Source organism: Aquarana catesbeiana, linkage group LG09, assembly GCF_042186555.1.
Source record: "Aquarana catesbeiana isolate 2022-GZ linkage group LG09, ASM4218655v1, whole genome shotgun sequence".
Taxonomy (NCBI): domain Eukaryota; kingdom Metazoa; phylum Chordata; class Amphibia; order Anura; family Ranidae; genus Aquarana; species Aquarana catesbeiana.
This window is the reverse complement of record NC_133332.1, coordinates 209,152,347-209,167,776: the sequence shown is the minus strand read 5'-3', so window position 1 is coordinate 209,167,776 and position 15,430 is coordinate 209,152,347.

The following is a 15,430-nucleotide window of genomic DNA, read 5'->3' as shown; positions in this document are numbered from 1 at the left end:
CATACTACCGAGGTATGCTGAAATTATGTGGGACATTAATCGACAGGTGTGTCCAAGCCCAGTGAAGCCTGAAGCACAGTGCCAGAAGCCAGAGGGAAACTTCAGAGGCCTCTGGGGAAGGAGCCAAACGGGTGCCCATCTACGGTAGCTGGCTCCAAAACCAATGACGCGAAGAGACAGCAGCGGAAGTCCAAATCGTTGCAGAGGGGCCTCCGTTGTTGCCTCCAAGCAACCCAGTGTCCCATTTCCTTTGACACATGCTGCCTTGTGTCGGAGAGTCAATACACACCAGATTCCCAGAACTTAGCGTAGACTTAAGCCCGATCAGAATCTCCTCAAGAGAGGAGCGCGGATACAAACCACCAAACAGGCCAGGGCCACCACTTCCTCCATGCTCCCTGACAAGCTGGTGGGACCTTCTCCTGTTGTTCCTATCCAAGTAAAGGGAGTCTACACCAAGCCCCTTCTGGATACTGGCGCTTAAGTGACCCTTCTCTACAGACACTTGTATGACAGCACCTCAAGCACCTGCCTTTGCAGAAGTTGTAAGAGCTGGAGTTATGGGGCTATCTACCAGTCAAGCTGACCTTCGATCCCTCCATGGCTGGGAAAGCTGAGACTTTTGACACTCTGGCAATGGTCTGTCCTAGCCCACCAGGGGCCAGTAAGAGTTCTCTCATCATAGGGACCAATACTGATCTTGTCAGAAGGCTGTTGACACCTCTTGTTCTGGAGCCGGGCACTTCAACTACAAGTGTGCAGCCCCCAAGCTGACACAAGCCTACCAGCGCCTGGTACAAAAACAGTAGGCTCCAGCTGAAGGAGTGGGAAAGATCTGGAGCTTGGACCAGTGTGAGAAGGTGTTACAGCCTGGTAAAGTGGCCTATTTATGAGCATCTATCAAGCTAAATTGGAAGCAACTAGGACGGACAGAGAGAAGACATGGGAGTGGAGATAATTCCCGAGGTGGTTTCAACCAAAGAGTTGCAAAGAAGTCACGGGAAGATCTTGATAGTGTCCGCAACATAACAGCCTCGCCAGTGAAGTTGCCGGCTCAGATGTTGCTGGGACAAGTGAATCTAGCCACCACAGTCACGCCATCTGATTTGGTGGGAGGAGCAAAGGATGGGATCTCTGTGGAGGAGTTCTATCCGAAGAATACTCCCCTTTTGCCTGAATGGAAAGAAAGGACCAAGACTCACCCCCTGAGAAGGCATTCTCCAAGAGTGAATTTGATGTGGGGTGTGCAAAAAGTGCCCAATACTGGATCCATCTCTTCAAGTGCATAAGCCATTCAGGGAAAGAGTTTGATGGATTCCTTTAGGGGACTTGGAGGATCTGTGTGAACAACTGGCAGAGTTGAAAAGGGCAGGTATCATCCGCGAGTCCCAGAGTCTATACGCTTTCCCAATAGTGGTGGTACAGAAGAAGAATGGGTCACTGAGGCTGGGTATAGACTACCGGACGCTAAACCGAAGGAAAATTCCCGACCAATATACCACCCCAAGGATAGAAGATGCCTTGCAGAGCCTGTCAGGAGCGAAGTGGTTCAGCATGCTGGATTTGAAGAGTGGGTATCACCAAATCCCCATGCAACCTGAGGATGGGGAGAAGACCATTTTCATTACCCTGGAGGGGATCTTTGAATTTGACCGTATGCATCAAGGTCTGTCTGGTGCCCCAGCCATCTTTCAAAGGCTAATGGAGAAAGCTGTGGGTGACATGAAACTGATTGAGGTGTTGGTGTACCTAGATGACATCATCGTTTTCGGCAAGACCCTGGAAGAGCGCGAAGAGCGTCTGCGGAAAGTCCTGAAGAGACTCTATGATGAGGGGGTTGAAGCTGTCACTGGAAAAGTGCCAGTTTTATCAACCCTCAGTCAACTACCTTGGCCACATTGTGTCTGCCGACGAAGTGGCCACCGACCCCCAGAAGCTGGAAGCTATCACCTCCTGGCTGAGGCCTACAAACATGACTAAGCTTAGGTCATTTCTGGGCTTCTGCTCTTATTACAGAAGATTTGTCAAGGGATTCGCTAAGAGGCTGACCCTGATCTGGCGAAGCCTGTCAGACCAGCTGGAGGGCCCAGAAAACCCTGAAAGTCCATTCAGGAACAATGGATTCCGAAGTGTGAAGAGGTTTTAGGCAGCTGAAGTGAAGCCTAACAACCGCTCCAGTCTTGGCCTTTGCAGATCTAACCAAGCCATACGAGCTACACTTTGACGCCAGTCGAGATGGGTTAGGTGGGGTGCTATATCAAGAGCATGATGGCCATCTACGGCCTGTTGCCTACGTGAGTTAGAACTTGGCCCCCGCCGAGAAGAACTACCTCATGCACAAACTTGAGTTCCTGGCCTTGAAGTCGGGGGTGGTGGATAAGCTGAGGGATTACCTGTATGGAGCGGAGTTCATGATCAAGTTGAACGCCACGGGTCACAGATGGTTGGCTGCTCTATCAGAGTTTATTTTTAGCCTGAAGTATCGCCCGGGGGTCAGAAACAAGACGTGGATGCTTTGTCAAGAAGGCTCCTTTGTTCCAGAGACCCTCCAGAAGAATAGGCTAGGCTGACACCTGAAGGGGTACGAGCCTTATGTCAAGGAGCAGAACATCAAGCTGGAGGAGGATCCAGGGCCGAACATCTCCAGATGTTATTGCAATGTCACCCAAGTCGGGAATGAAGGTCTGCCCAAGCTGTCAAAGAGAGACCTGCGGAGGGACCAGTTGGAGGATCCTCCCTGTAGCTTGGCATTGAAGGCCTTAGAGAGCCAACGCCCTTACTTGCTCCTCACTGACTCCCTGAAGGAAACCCATCTGCAGTACCGAGAGTGGGATCGGTTTCAGATGCACCAAGGGTTGGTCTACCGAAGGGGCCCCTCTGTCGTTTCTGAAGAAAAATAGCAGCTATTCCTACCTGAAAAACATAGCGAGACAGTATTAACTGCCCTACATGACAACCATGGCCACCTAGGGCCCAAGAGGACTTTTAACCTGGTGAGAGACCAGTTTTACTGGCCCTGCATGCGGGCTGAAGTTGAGGACTATTGCCACTCCTGCATCAGATGTATCTAAAGGAAGACTTTGCCTCACTGAGCTGCCCCAGTGGGCCATCTTCAGAGTCAGGGACCCATGGAGCTGGTGTGCATTGACATTCTGTGCTTGGAGCCTGATCTGTGTGGGCAGGAAAATATCCTGGTAGTTACTGATCATTTCACTTGGTATGCCCAGGCGTTTTCCACGAGGCACCAACAAGCATCCACAGTGGCCAAGATCTTTGCAGAGAAATTCTTTGTGCACTATGGTCTGTCCCAACACAACCACTCTGATCAAGGGAGAGATTCCGAGAGTAGTCTCATCAAGAGACTTTTAGACCTGTTGGGCATCAAGAAGTCTAAAACCACCCTGTATCATCCTCAAGGAGATCCTCAACTAGAGAGATTCAACCGAACCCTCCTGGATATGCTCGGAACTCTAAATTCAGAACAAAAGCAGCACTGGAGCAAGCATATAGTGGCTATTGTGCATGCTTATAACAGCACCACCACTGATGCCACAGGTTACTCCCCCTATAGTTTGATGTTCGAATGGTAGGCCCGGCTGCAAAGTAGACTTGGCCTTCGGCACATCCCTCGACCATACCTCAGCAACTTCCCACAAAAGGTATGTGGATCGCCTGCAGAGACGTCTGAAAACCGCCTATGACAGTGGCACCCCAGATGTTTTGGAACTACATTTCCCATGATGCTCAACTACACTGCAGAGCGCATGAGCATCATGGGAAATGTAGTTCAAAAACATCTGGCGTGCCAAGGTTCGCCATCACTGGCTTATGATAAGGCTCAAGCTGCCTCATATGCCCGAGGACAGAAAAACAAAACAAACTTTGACCTCAGGGTACGAGTGCAGGACCTACAGCCAGATCACAAGGTACTGCTGAGAAACCTGGGTGTCCCTGGAAAACACAAGTTGGCTGACTGGTGAAAGTCGCAGCCCATAATGTCATTTGCAAGCATCTGCCAGGACACCCAGTATATCAAATCCGGCCAGAGGGAAGCACAGGCCCGCTGAAGACTTGGCATCGCAATCATCTGTTGCCTCTGTCAGAAGCAGTTCATGTGCCACCACGGCCAGATTTACAGTCCACACCCACGGCCTCTCAAAGATCCCAGACAGTGACTAGATCTCACTCTGTACCCCTTGCTGAAGATGAAAACAGTGAGGATGAAGAGAAAGATTGTCTGTGGCCGTCCCAAATGGCAAGGCCTGCCACCTCTCCCCCTTTTCTTCTCCTCCCAGGGTGACTGAGGTGACTCTAAGGCCAGAGGCTCCTGAGTTTGTACCTCAAAGTCCACCTTTTGAAGATTTGGAAGACCCTCAACCTTCCCTGCTGACAACAGACCCTAAGATTTTCCATCATTCATTAGGGAACCTGAAGCTGATATGCAGGAAGAAGAAGAGACCAGTGTGCCTGTAACCCTAGAATCTAAAGAACAGCTAGAGTGAAGGGTTATTCACCAGCCCAAAAGACTAACATATGATACTTTGGGTGAAAGCTCTGAGGAGGTCGTTCTCATTGCAAAAAAGGACACTTGAAGTAACTGACCCTTCCACCGCAGATTTGGTGGTGGACAATCCCAACTCACCCCCTGGCACATCTAGCTGTGCCATTCCAGTTAAGGTGGCCTGTAGGCAGGACAACCTCCCCTCCTATGCTAATTGGTGGGATGTTCCTCTGCCAGGGTTTTATGCAGATGTAAGTTGTATGGTTTGCTGTGCACACTAACCTTTTTTTTTTTTTCCGTGTGTATCTCAAAAGCATGTAACAGGTCATAGACTCTTTATCTCCTTTGGCGGACCAAAGGTTCTTTGGTGGGGGGAGTGTGTAGCAAGGGCTGCTCTATCACCCATGGTCCCGCACCTCCCGCCATTCCCGCCAGCGACTGCCGGACTGAATAGACACTGACATAGGCACTCACTGAGGGAGAGCAGGCCTGTCAGTCCCTGTGGGGGATTTCTTCCCCTCCTCTTCCTGTGTCCCTATGCATTGCATGAATCTATCTATGTTCGCTGCTGACACCCCCTATTCAGATGCCCCGCCCATTTTCGGGCACCGGGCATCTGAATTACACCAGCGGGGGTGTTTTTTGGAAGTACCTGATTAGAGCCATAGGCTCTAATAGGCACCCAAAAATGTGAGAAGCGAGCACAACGCTGTGCATTCGCTTCTCACTCAGCTGTATGTTAGCAAAGCGAAGGAATTCGCTTTGCTAACATTGAACTTCCTCTCAGCCAATCAGGTTGCTGGGTCTGTGTTTTTCTTTCACCTGATTGGCTGAAATGACAGGCGCTGTGGAGGACAAGATGAGGAGCTGGCGGGAGAAGACATCAGGGTCAGGGAAGAAATGGAGGACACTGGACACCGCTCGCTGCCTGCCGCCGTCACCCGCTGCCCACCCGGGACAAGGTAAGTTCCAGGCAGACGGTGGGCGGGCAGGGGCTTGAGCACACAGTGGCTGCGTTTGGTGGCACAGTGGCAGAATTTGATGGGCACAGTGGCTGTGTTTGATGGGCAAAGTGGCTGCGTTTGATGGGCACAGTGGCTGCGTTTGATGGGCACAGTGGCTGCGTTTGATGGGCACAGTGGCTGAGTTTGATGGGCACAGTGGCTGCATTTGATGGGCACAGTGGCTGTGTTTAATGGCACAATGGCAGCGTTTGATGGCACAGTGGCTGCGTTTGATGGGCACAGTGAGGCTGCAATTGATGGGGTTTTTTTCTTCAGAATTTTTCAGTTTGTTCGTGCCCCCCCAAAAATTTTGAGCATCAGCCACAACTGATCTACCCTCCGTATCAGCCAGTTGCTGAGTGACCTCCAACCCACCAATCTGCTAAGAAGAATAGACTCCTCTTTGATTTTAGTTGTGCAGTTAATTGCATGGTACGCTTTTGGGAAATATTTATTAAATAGGGTTGGGATTTTCCCAGATTGGAAATATGTTTCTTGCAAAAAAACAAAAGAGGGTTTCACTTTGTAAAGTTCCCTCAGAAGGGAAGTCCGTTTTTCCAGGGAGTTTAACCCCTGTACATCATGAGATATTGATGTGGGGACCTTCCCTAAAGAGGAATAGGCCATGAAAACCGTGTGCAGCTATACCTATGGGACCACAGGGAGGGAGGGGAAAAAAGGGGGGGGGGGTGAGCAAGGTAGAAAAACAAGGAGAGAGAGAAGAACACCCCTGCAGAGGGCTAGGGGTATAAAGATAAGAGGATCTGCCTACAGCGGCTGTCGCTGTAAGCTCTTGTTCAAGTGTGGGCTGTAGCCGTGCGACTTTAGTCGCACCGCACTGCCCACTTGAGGGGATACGTGTGAGGAGCTAGCTAGAGAGATAGCAAGTCAATATTTATCTATTCACAAAGTTCAATAAACAGATATGTAACAGATATGTAACTTAACATCTAAAAGAGCTGGTCATGAGAGACCTGCAGACAAAAAAGGCAAAAGACATTTCAACATTTTAAGAACAAAATGCATTTGAAAAGTCAATATAACCTCTGGCCCGCATGCAGTAAGTGCGTCAAATGAGCAGACTAATTGTGGAACTAAGCATGGCTCTAAACCGGGGGAGGGCTGGGTAAAGTCGCATTTTCTTCCCCTACGGGCTTACCAGAAAACAAAATGTAATTCTATAAAACCTTAGTGGATATTCAGTAGCTATTGTGTAGCCCAGGCCTAATGGGAAAAATCCACCTGTCGGGGCAATAATCTTCAGTGAAGAAAGTCTGTTGGGTGGTTCAGCCAGTGACTCAGGTATCTGGAGGGAATGGCAAAAGTAGTTCTATGAAGAGCAAAGTCTGCCACTTGGGGAAGCAGAACCAAATTGTGGGTCAACGGATAAACTGGGGGAAGCTATTAAGTTAAAGGTAGACTTCTAGGCCGGAGTTGTCCCTTTGATCCGTCCAGGATGGCGTGAAGCAACAGTGCATAGTTCAGTGTATAAATGGGGGTCAACAGTAATTTGCGTTGGTTCCTCTCGCAACAAAAAATGTATATCCATGTAGTGGAGGTATTTGTCTTTGCCCTCTGTTGGGATACCGAGGCCTGGAGGTGGATAACCAAACTGGTAGAGCTGGGATGTCCCTGTAGAACCCCTGCAGATGTCTGGCACCGATGTGCCAAGAGGGAAGTCTCAGAGTAAGCAGCGGGGGAGTTGCAAAGAGTCATAAACCCGGTGACATCGCAGGTGCAGATGACAAACAACTTTTAGCAAATAACTGTTAATATTGCTTCTTTTGTGTGAGATCTAACGCAAACAACGGTTGATCTAACCCAGTGGTTCTCAATCCCTCTAGTGCAGTCATCCCTTGATAAAATTTCCCAAGTTGTGGGGACCCCTAACAGTGAAATTATTTTCGTAGCGTGGGTTGTCAGGACCCAAGGCAAGACAAGTAATTTGCGCCCCTAACCCATGGACATTTAGCACTCCCTGAGTCCCTTCCACTTGTACAGTATTAAAACACCTTATGGTACATTTTAGGATGTACCACTCTCTTTGTTCTCCTTTCTTTCCCTTTTATATCTCGCTCTATCCTAATTTCTTGGTTTTTTTTCCTCCCATCCCTCTCTCTAGCCATCTTTCTCTTATTCTTTCTCTCCTTTTTTCTTTCTTCCTCCCCCTCTTTTCCTCTCCCTTCCATGTATTCTCTATTTTTATTCCTTCCCTTACTCCTTGGTGGGGGGGGGGGGGGGGGGATGGGATGAGTGGCAGTGCTGGGGGGAGTTCTGATCAGCCAACTTAGTAGCTCTTGATCAAGGTCATCTGCTGATCTGAGAACTGTAGTGGAGACTTTTAATGGCAACTATAATCACAGGTAGTGTTAATCACTGTGTCTCCAACTTTGTGGTGTCTCGTAACAGTGACACCTATGCCAAAAATCAGGAGATAGGGTCTCCTCCAGACCCTCCCACTTCACATTCCTCACCAGTCAGCTGACCTCTAGTCTCTGCCCCCCCAGCCATGCCATGAACTGAATGGGCGGCTGCAAAGTGGCTGAGCGGGCGGCTGCGGGCTCCAGGAACAGCCCAGCTGGGGGGCCACAGTCTACATGAACAGCCCTGCTGGGCGGCTGCAAAAAGGCTGGGAGAGCGATGGGGGCTTCAGGAACAGCCCAGGATTCGGTGACCCCTGGCAAATCATCATTTGACCCCCGAGGGGGTCCCGACCCCCAGGTTGAGAACCACTGATCTAACCGGATCTAACAAAGATCTAACAAACTGCATAAGGTTTTTTCAAAAAGGTTGATATGGGGGGGGGGGGGGCTAACCCAGCAGAGGTGCAAGAGAGTGGTATGCATTCTTCTTTTACAGGATGCCTCTAGTTTTATTTTTGTCATTTACTGTCAATGTTTGCTTTCATGCCCACATGCAACCAAATCCTAATTTAATTGGATGAAGTAAGGAAAAGTTGGAACCTCCGTCACTATTTCCATTTCCTGCTGAATTGATAAACTTTCTCACCCTGACACACAAAAAATGCAAATTAAGGGGAGTGTCACCAATGGGGACACACACAGAGATAAAAACTCATCCACTCCAACCCAAAACAAAATCTGGGTTGGTGTTAAATTTGATGTCAAATTTCGATTCAGTTTAAGCCCCCGTTCACATCGCCGCAATTTGACATGCGATTTGACATGTCAAATTGCATGCCAAATTGCAGCCTATTTCCGGCACCTGCACTGTCCCAATCGGTGCCGACTTTGCGGTGCCACACCAATTTTCAAAACTAGTTCCTGCACTACTTTTGGCGACTTCCAGGACGATTTCAACAAATGTCTTTCAACACGCCCCTGAACTCGCTCTGAAAGGCGGGTTTGAAAATGAGCGAGTGCAGGCGAACTTGTATGATTTCAAAACTGCATTCAGTGTGAACGGGGGCTTAGTCATAGTCTTTTGACTAAAATGCCATTTTAGTTTTAGTCATATGAATTGTTTTACTTTTAGTTGTATTTTAGTGGATTAAAATCTGCAGTACATTTTATTTAACTAAAATCTTCAGTGCATTTTTAGTCAACTAAAATCTAATGGGTTTTGTTAAATTGTAATGCATTATTTAAAGCGGGAGTCCAGCGAAAATTTTTTTTTTAGATGTCAGCAGCTGCAAATACTGCAGCTGCTGACTTTTAAAATAAGGTCACTCACCTGTCCCGTGGTCCAGCGATGTCGGCACCCGAGACCGAACCGTCCCTCGATCCTCGGGTGCTGACGCCGCCATTCTCAGTGAGGGAATTACCTATTGCGCATGCGCGAGTCGCGCTGCGCGTTCTCAATGGTCCCCGCTATCTCCTGGGACCTGTGTCTTTCCCAGGAGACAGCGGGGGAGTGCGGGAGGGGGCGTGACTCCCGCAGTAGTCTATTCCCGGAAGTGGGTGCAGATACCTGTATTATACAGGTATCTGCACCCCCCTCCCCCCTGAAAGGTGCCAATTGTGACACCGGAGGGGGGGAGAATCCGATGAGCGGAAGTTCCACTTTTGGGTGGAACTCCGCTTTAAGCATTTCTCTAGAATTTCCAAACTCATTATATACTCCTGCAGGTAAAAAACTCTGTCTGAGGAGACCTATAATGCACAGTGAGTGCTCTGGATGGTCTGAGGAGGCCTGTAATGCACAGTGAGTGCTCTGGATGGTCTGAGGAGGCCTGTAATGCACAGTGAGTGCTCTGGATGGTCTGAGGAGGACTGTAAAGCACAGTAAGGACGTGACCCTGGGCGCGACCTTTAGGGGGGTAAAATCCCGACTAGGGGGGTAAAATCTCCTAATTTCTATTTCCTGTGTTCCTGCGGCATGTGCTCCGGCCGCCATGTTCAGTCTCAGGCCTCCCCCTGTGATTGGGCGCATGGGGCCATGTGCGGCTCTCCTCTTCCACCTCCAGCTCGGCGCTGACGTCATTATAGTGCGCCGGACACCTTTGGCCCAGCTCAACTCTCCTGGTCCTTGGCTCCCCCCTTTCCATCAGCAAGGCTCTGTTTGGCAGACCCCTTGGATCCCAGCTTGGCCTAGGCCGGCCCCACTTCCCCCCGCAAACTGCGGTACCACCATCCTCTGGACACGGCCATGTCTCTGCCCATAGCCTGCAGCCATCGGGTGCTACACCTCCAGATCGGGTTTCCATCCTTCCCAGCATGGTCACTGGTGCCCTTCCATGCTCCACCAGCGAGCCTTCCATATGTTATTAACCCCTCCATGCCCATAGGCTTCGAGTAGTATCTTTGGCTTTATTCATTTAGTTTTAAAGTTTTATAACCCTGCAACTTTTAATTGTTTCCATGACTCTGTTATTGGTTCAATAAATTACTGATTTTGCATGATCCCACTGACTGTTTATCACAACGTCTGGTTCCAGTCCATAGAGCGCTGCCTATCCTGTTGCTGGCCTGTCTGTGATCGCAGTTTGCTCCTGGACTCCAACCTCCTCCTTGTTGTGAGCCACCGGTGTCTTCTCGTCCTCCATCCTCCTCTCCTCCGGACCGATGAAAGACAAGAAAAGCAGGTGACACTCCCTCGTGAGAGACGAGTCGTGTTGCTGGCCCGGGGAGAGGGAACACGGTCTGGGGAGAGGGAGCAGCCAGCCAGAGAGAGTAGATGAGCAGTTAAGGTCACGCTGTGTAGTGGTCAGTATAGGAATACTGTAGGTAGGTCATTGTAGTGTAGTGGACAGTGTAGTGTGGTGGTCATTGTAGTGTAGTGGTCAGTATAGGAATACTGTAGGTAGGTCAGTGTAGTATAGTGGTCAGTATAGGAATACTATAGGTAGGTCAGTGTAGTGTAGTGGTCAGTATAGGAATACTTTAGGGTGGTCAGTGTAGTGTAGTGGTCAGTGTAGTGTAGTGGACAACAATGTAGTGGTCAGTGTAGTGTAGTGGACAGTGCAATGATTAATGTAGTGGTCAGTGTAGTGTAGTGTAGTGTAGCGGTCAGTGTAATGTAATGGTCAGGTAGGTCAGAGTAGTGGACAACTAGGTCAATGTAGTGGTCAGTATAGGAATCAGGTTGGTCAGTGTAGTGGTCAGCATAGGAATCAGGTAAGTCAGTGTAGTGGACAGGTAGGTCAGTGTAGTGGTCAGTATATAAATCATGTAGGTCATTGTAGTGGTCAGTGTAGTGGTCAGTGTAGGAATCAGTTAGGTCAGTGTAGTGGTTGGTGTAGGAATCAGGTAGGTCAGTGTAGTGGTCAGTGTTGGAATCAGGTAGGTCACGGTAGTGGACAGGTGGGTCAGTGTAGTAGACATGTAGGTCAATGTAGTGGTCAGTATAGGAATTAGGTTGGTCAGTGTAGTGGTCAGCATAGGAATCAGGTAGGTCAGTATAGTGGACAGGTAGGTCAGTGTAGTGGTCAGTATAGAAATCATGTAGGTCAGTGTAGTGGTCAGTGTAGGAATCAGTTAGGTCAGTGTAGTGGTTGGTGTAGGAATCGGGTAGGTCACAGTAGTGGACAGGTGGGTCAGTGTAGTAGACAGGTAGGTCAATGTAGTGGTCAGTATAGAAATCAGGTTGGTCAGTGTAGTGGTCAGCATAGGAATCAGGTAGGTCAGTATAGTGGACAGGTAGGTCAGTGTAGTGGTCAGTATAGAAATCATGTAGGTCAGTGTAGTGGTCAGTGTAGGAATCAGTTAGGTCAGTGTAGTGGTTGGTGTAGGAATCGGGTAGGTCACAGTAGTGGACAGGTGGGTCAGTGTAGTAGACAGGTAGGTCAATGTAGTGGTCAGTATAGAAATCAGGTAGGTCAGTGTAGTGGTCAGTATAGAAATCATGTAGGTCAGTGTAGTGGTCAGTGTAGGAATCAGTTAGGTCAATGTAGTGGTTGGTGTAGGAATCAGGTAGGTCACAGTAGTGGACAGGTGGGAACTGGTATCTCACTCTTGTAAGTAAAGTAAGCCACACACATTACAATCTGTTTGCATTATCTGTTTATAATCTCCTTTAGATTTAACATAATCCATGCGGTAATAAGGCATCCAATTTCTACCCAGCCAAGTAGACCCTCGCACTACATAAATCAGTATTTTTACTGGCAGCCAGTAAAAAACAGGCAATTTTCTCCTGGCAGTAAATGCCAGTAAAAGGAAAAAGTTGCCAGTAAAAAAATATGGCTGTGATGTTTGGCTCGGTCCAGAGCCGGCCGAGACCTTTCGAGTCCCTGCTACAGTGTGTTCAGGCAGCTCTGGTGGAGGCGGTGCCCGAGCGTGTCGTGTGATGTCATGGTGCAAGGGAGCCAAGCAGAGCGGCCAGAGCCTCGTGTGCGGGTCTGCAGGACAGGAGCAGGACAGGTCGGGAGCGGGACTGTCAGTGCTGTTTAGACTGGAGTGGTCTGAAGGGACCAAGAGTAAACTTCATGTGTGTGTATGTGTACCTTCCTATTCATTTTTTGCCCTAATATCTACCTTAAATCACATTGCTAATTGCATATTGTACTTGTTTGTAGCCAAAATACTAAAATTTGCACTTAAAACTGTATTTTTGTAACTTTTGGAAATGCCAGTAAAAAATTTGGCTGTGCCAGGAAATTTTGTGTGTCATGTCAGTAAATTTCAATCTGGTAGGTTGGCAACACTGGTCATAATGCATGTAGCCGGTAAGGGCTATCTACATAGAAAAAGAAGAAGATTTTGCACAGTCATTGTTCATTGTAACTGCTTTTAACCTCTTTTTTGATTTACGTTCCCCTTTAAAATCAGATGTAACCATCCATTAAATTAGGTCTTGTTACTGGCTAGTGAATCGTATTATGGTTTATCACTAACGTGTTTCTAAACCCCCCAAAAAAACATAATACCAGTCATTAGATGTGCTGGTTGCATTAGTTTTCTTTTCACACTTGTTTTCCTTTATTTTAACCTGATAATCTGACCAATAACTCACTTCCTATTCTAGGGTGACAACCATACTGAGTAACGTTGCCACTCTAGGACAGGGAGTGTGTTAGGACTATATAATACTGTGTTAGGACTACATATCACCTCCACCAACTTCTCCATAACGGGGGGGGGGCTTTGTAGTCCACAGTGATGGCAGGAAACTATGCTAACTGATAACAGTCCAGAGATACAGAGTACAGAGCTCACATGATTTTTGGTTGGCTGAACAGCTATTACATGCCAGACAGATATAATTAACAGCATTCAATGGTATATTTAACAGTCCAAAAGAGAGAAAATTAGAGAAATTTATTGGTAGAGTTAACATTCACTATATTACCAAAAGTATTGGGACACCTGCCTTTACACGCACATGAACTTTAATGGTATCCCAGTCTTATTCCGTAGGGTTCAATATTGAGTTGGCCCACCCTTTGCAGCTATAACAGCTTCAACTCTTCTGGGAAGGCTGTTCACAAGGTTTAGGAGTGTAGAAAATTTTTACCCCAATTGGGACTTTTAAGGCAAGGTTTACTAGTGTGTCTATGGGAATGTTTGACCATTCTTCCAGAAGTGCATTTGTGAGGTCAGGCACTGATGTTGGATGAGAAGGCCTGGCTCGCAGTCTATGCTCTAATTCATCCCAAATGTGTTCTATCGGTTGAGGTCAGGACTCTGTACAGATTAGCCAAGTTCCTCCACCCCAAACTCACTCATCCATGTCTTTATGAACCTTGCTTTGTGCACTGGTGTGCAGTCATGTTGGAACAGGAAGCCAAACTGTTCCCACGAAGTTGGGAGCATGAAAATGGCCAAAATATCTTGGTATGCTGAAGCCTTAAGATTTCCCTTCACTGGAACTAAGGGGCCAAGCCCAACCCCAACCCCTAAAAAACAACCCCACACCATAATCCCCCCTCCACCAAATGATTTGGACCAGTGCACAAAGCAAGGTCCATAAAGACATGGATGCGCGAGTTCCGCCTGCAGGAACATGACTGGCCTGCACAGAGTCCTGACCTCAACCTGATAGAACGCCTTTGGGATGAATTAGAGCGGAGACTGTGATACAGGCCTTCTCATCCACATTGATGACAGACCGCACAAATGTGCTTCTGGAAGAATGGTCAAACATCTCCATAGACACACTCCTAAACCTTGTGGACAGCCTTCCCAGAAGAGTTGAAGCTGTTATAGCTGCAAAGGGTGGGCCTACCCAATATTGAACCCTACGGACGAAGACTGGGATGACATTAAAGTTCATGTGTGTGTGTAAAGGCAGGTGTCCCAATACTTTTGGTAATATAGTGTATATTATTACATGTATTATTTTATTGCTTGGATTGCCTATAGGGCAAAGGACACACGTGTTGGTGCTATATCAGACACAACCTGAAATTCCTAGCCAGTAGTAAGTATGATGGCACTGATGGTTGTCCTTTGTATAGCCAATTACACAGTGCATCTGTCAGTGCTCATAAAGTGTGAACTAAAAACAGACGCCATGCAAGCAAAGTACTTTTCTTCTCTGAGACGTCTTATGAAAAGTGAGTGAAACTGATCCCTCATTTTATCTGACAGGCTAATGTCATCGGCCGCGTACGCCGTGGCGTTTGTGAGATGCATGTACCTTTGGGCACTGTCTGCAGCGCCCTCATTCGTCACCTCTGTCTAGCCAGGAATCTCTGGCACTTTAAGTAGTCAGTTGGTGCAGCTATTTGTGCTTCCTATTGTTGGTTTTTTCCTTGTGGTGACACAGAACCTTGGCGTACATGATAAAGGAATGTGACCATCCCCCTACAGGTCCCTCTAAAAGTATGTTCCCTACTCTGATCGGAAAGCATCCATCTTCTGGGTGGAGTCTATTAAGGAAAAAAAGGCTTGAAGAGTAATGTTGAAAATGTTTCATACCTTTGTGAGGGGATATACTAAAACATTTAATGTGAAAATGGCTTAAATATTATTATTATTATTATACAGGATTTATATAGCGCCAACGGTTTGCGCAGCGCTTTACAACATGAGGGCAGACAGTACACTTACAATACAAATCAATACAGGAGTGATCAGAGAGACCTAATCGTTAGAGCTTATAACCTAGAACGGAGGGTCAAGTGGAACAAAAGGTAATAACTGTGGGGGGGGGGTGAGCTGATGGAGAAAATTAAAATACAGTTGTTAGGTGTGGGTAGGGTAGGCTTCTCTGAAGAGAATGGTTTTCGGGGATCGTCTAAAAGCTAATAGAGTAGGAGATAAGCGGACAGATTGAGGTAAGGCATGGGGCATAGGTTGTTAAGATTGGATGGGTCCAGTGAGGGCTTTTTAAGTATAGGGGTGACAAGTCATGTTTTAGAGAGTTGGGGAAGATGTCAGAAGAGAGGGAGAGATTGAAGATGTGGGTTAGAGAGTGTAGAATAGAGCCAGAGGGTGAACGTAGCATTTGCGAGGAAACAGGATCCAGAGGGCAGGTGATTAGGTGGACGTTAGCAAGTAGTTTAGCAACCTCATCTATAGTG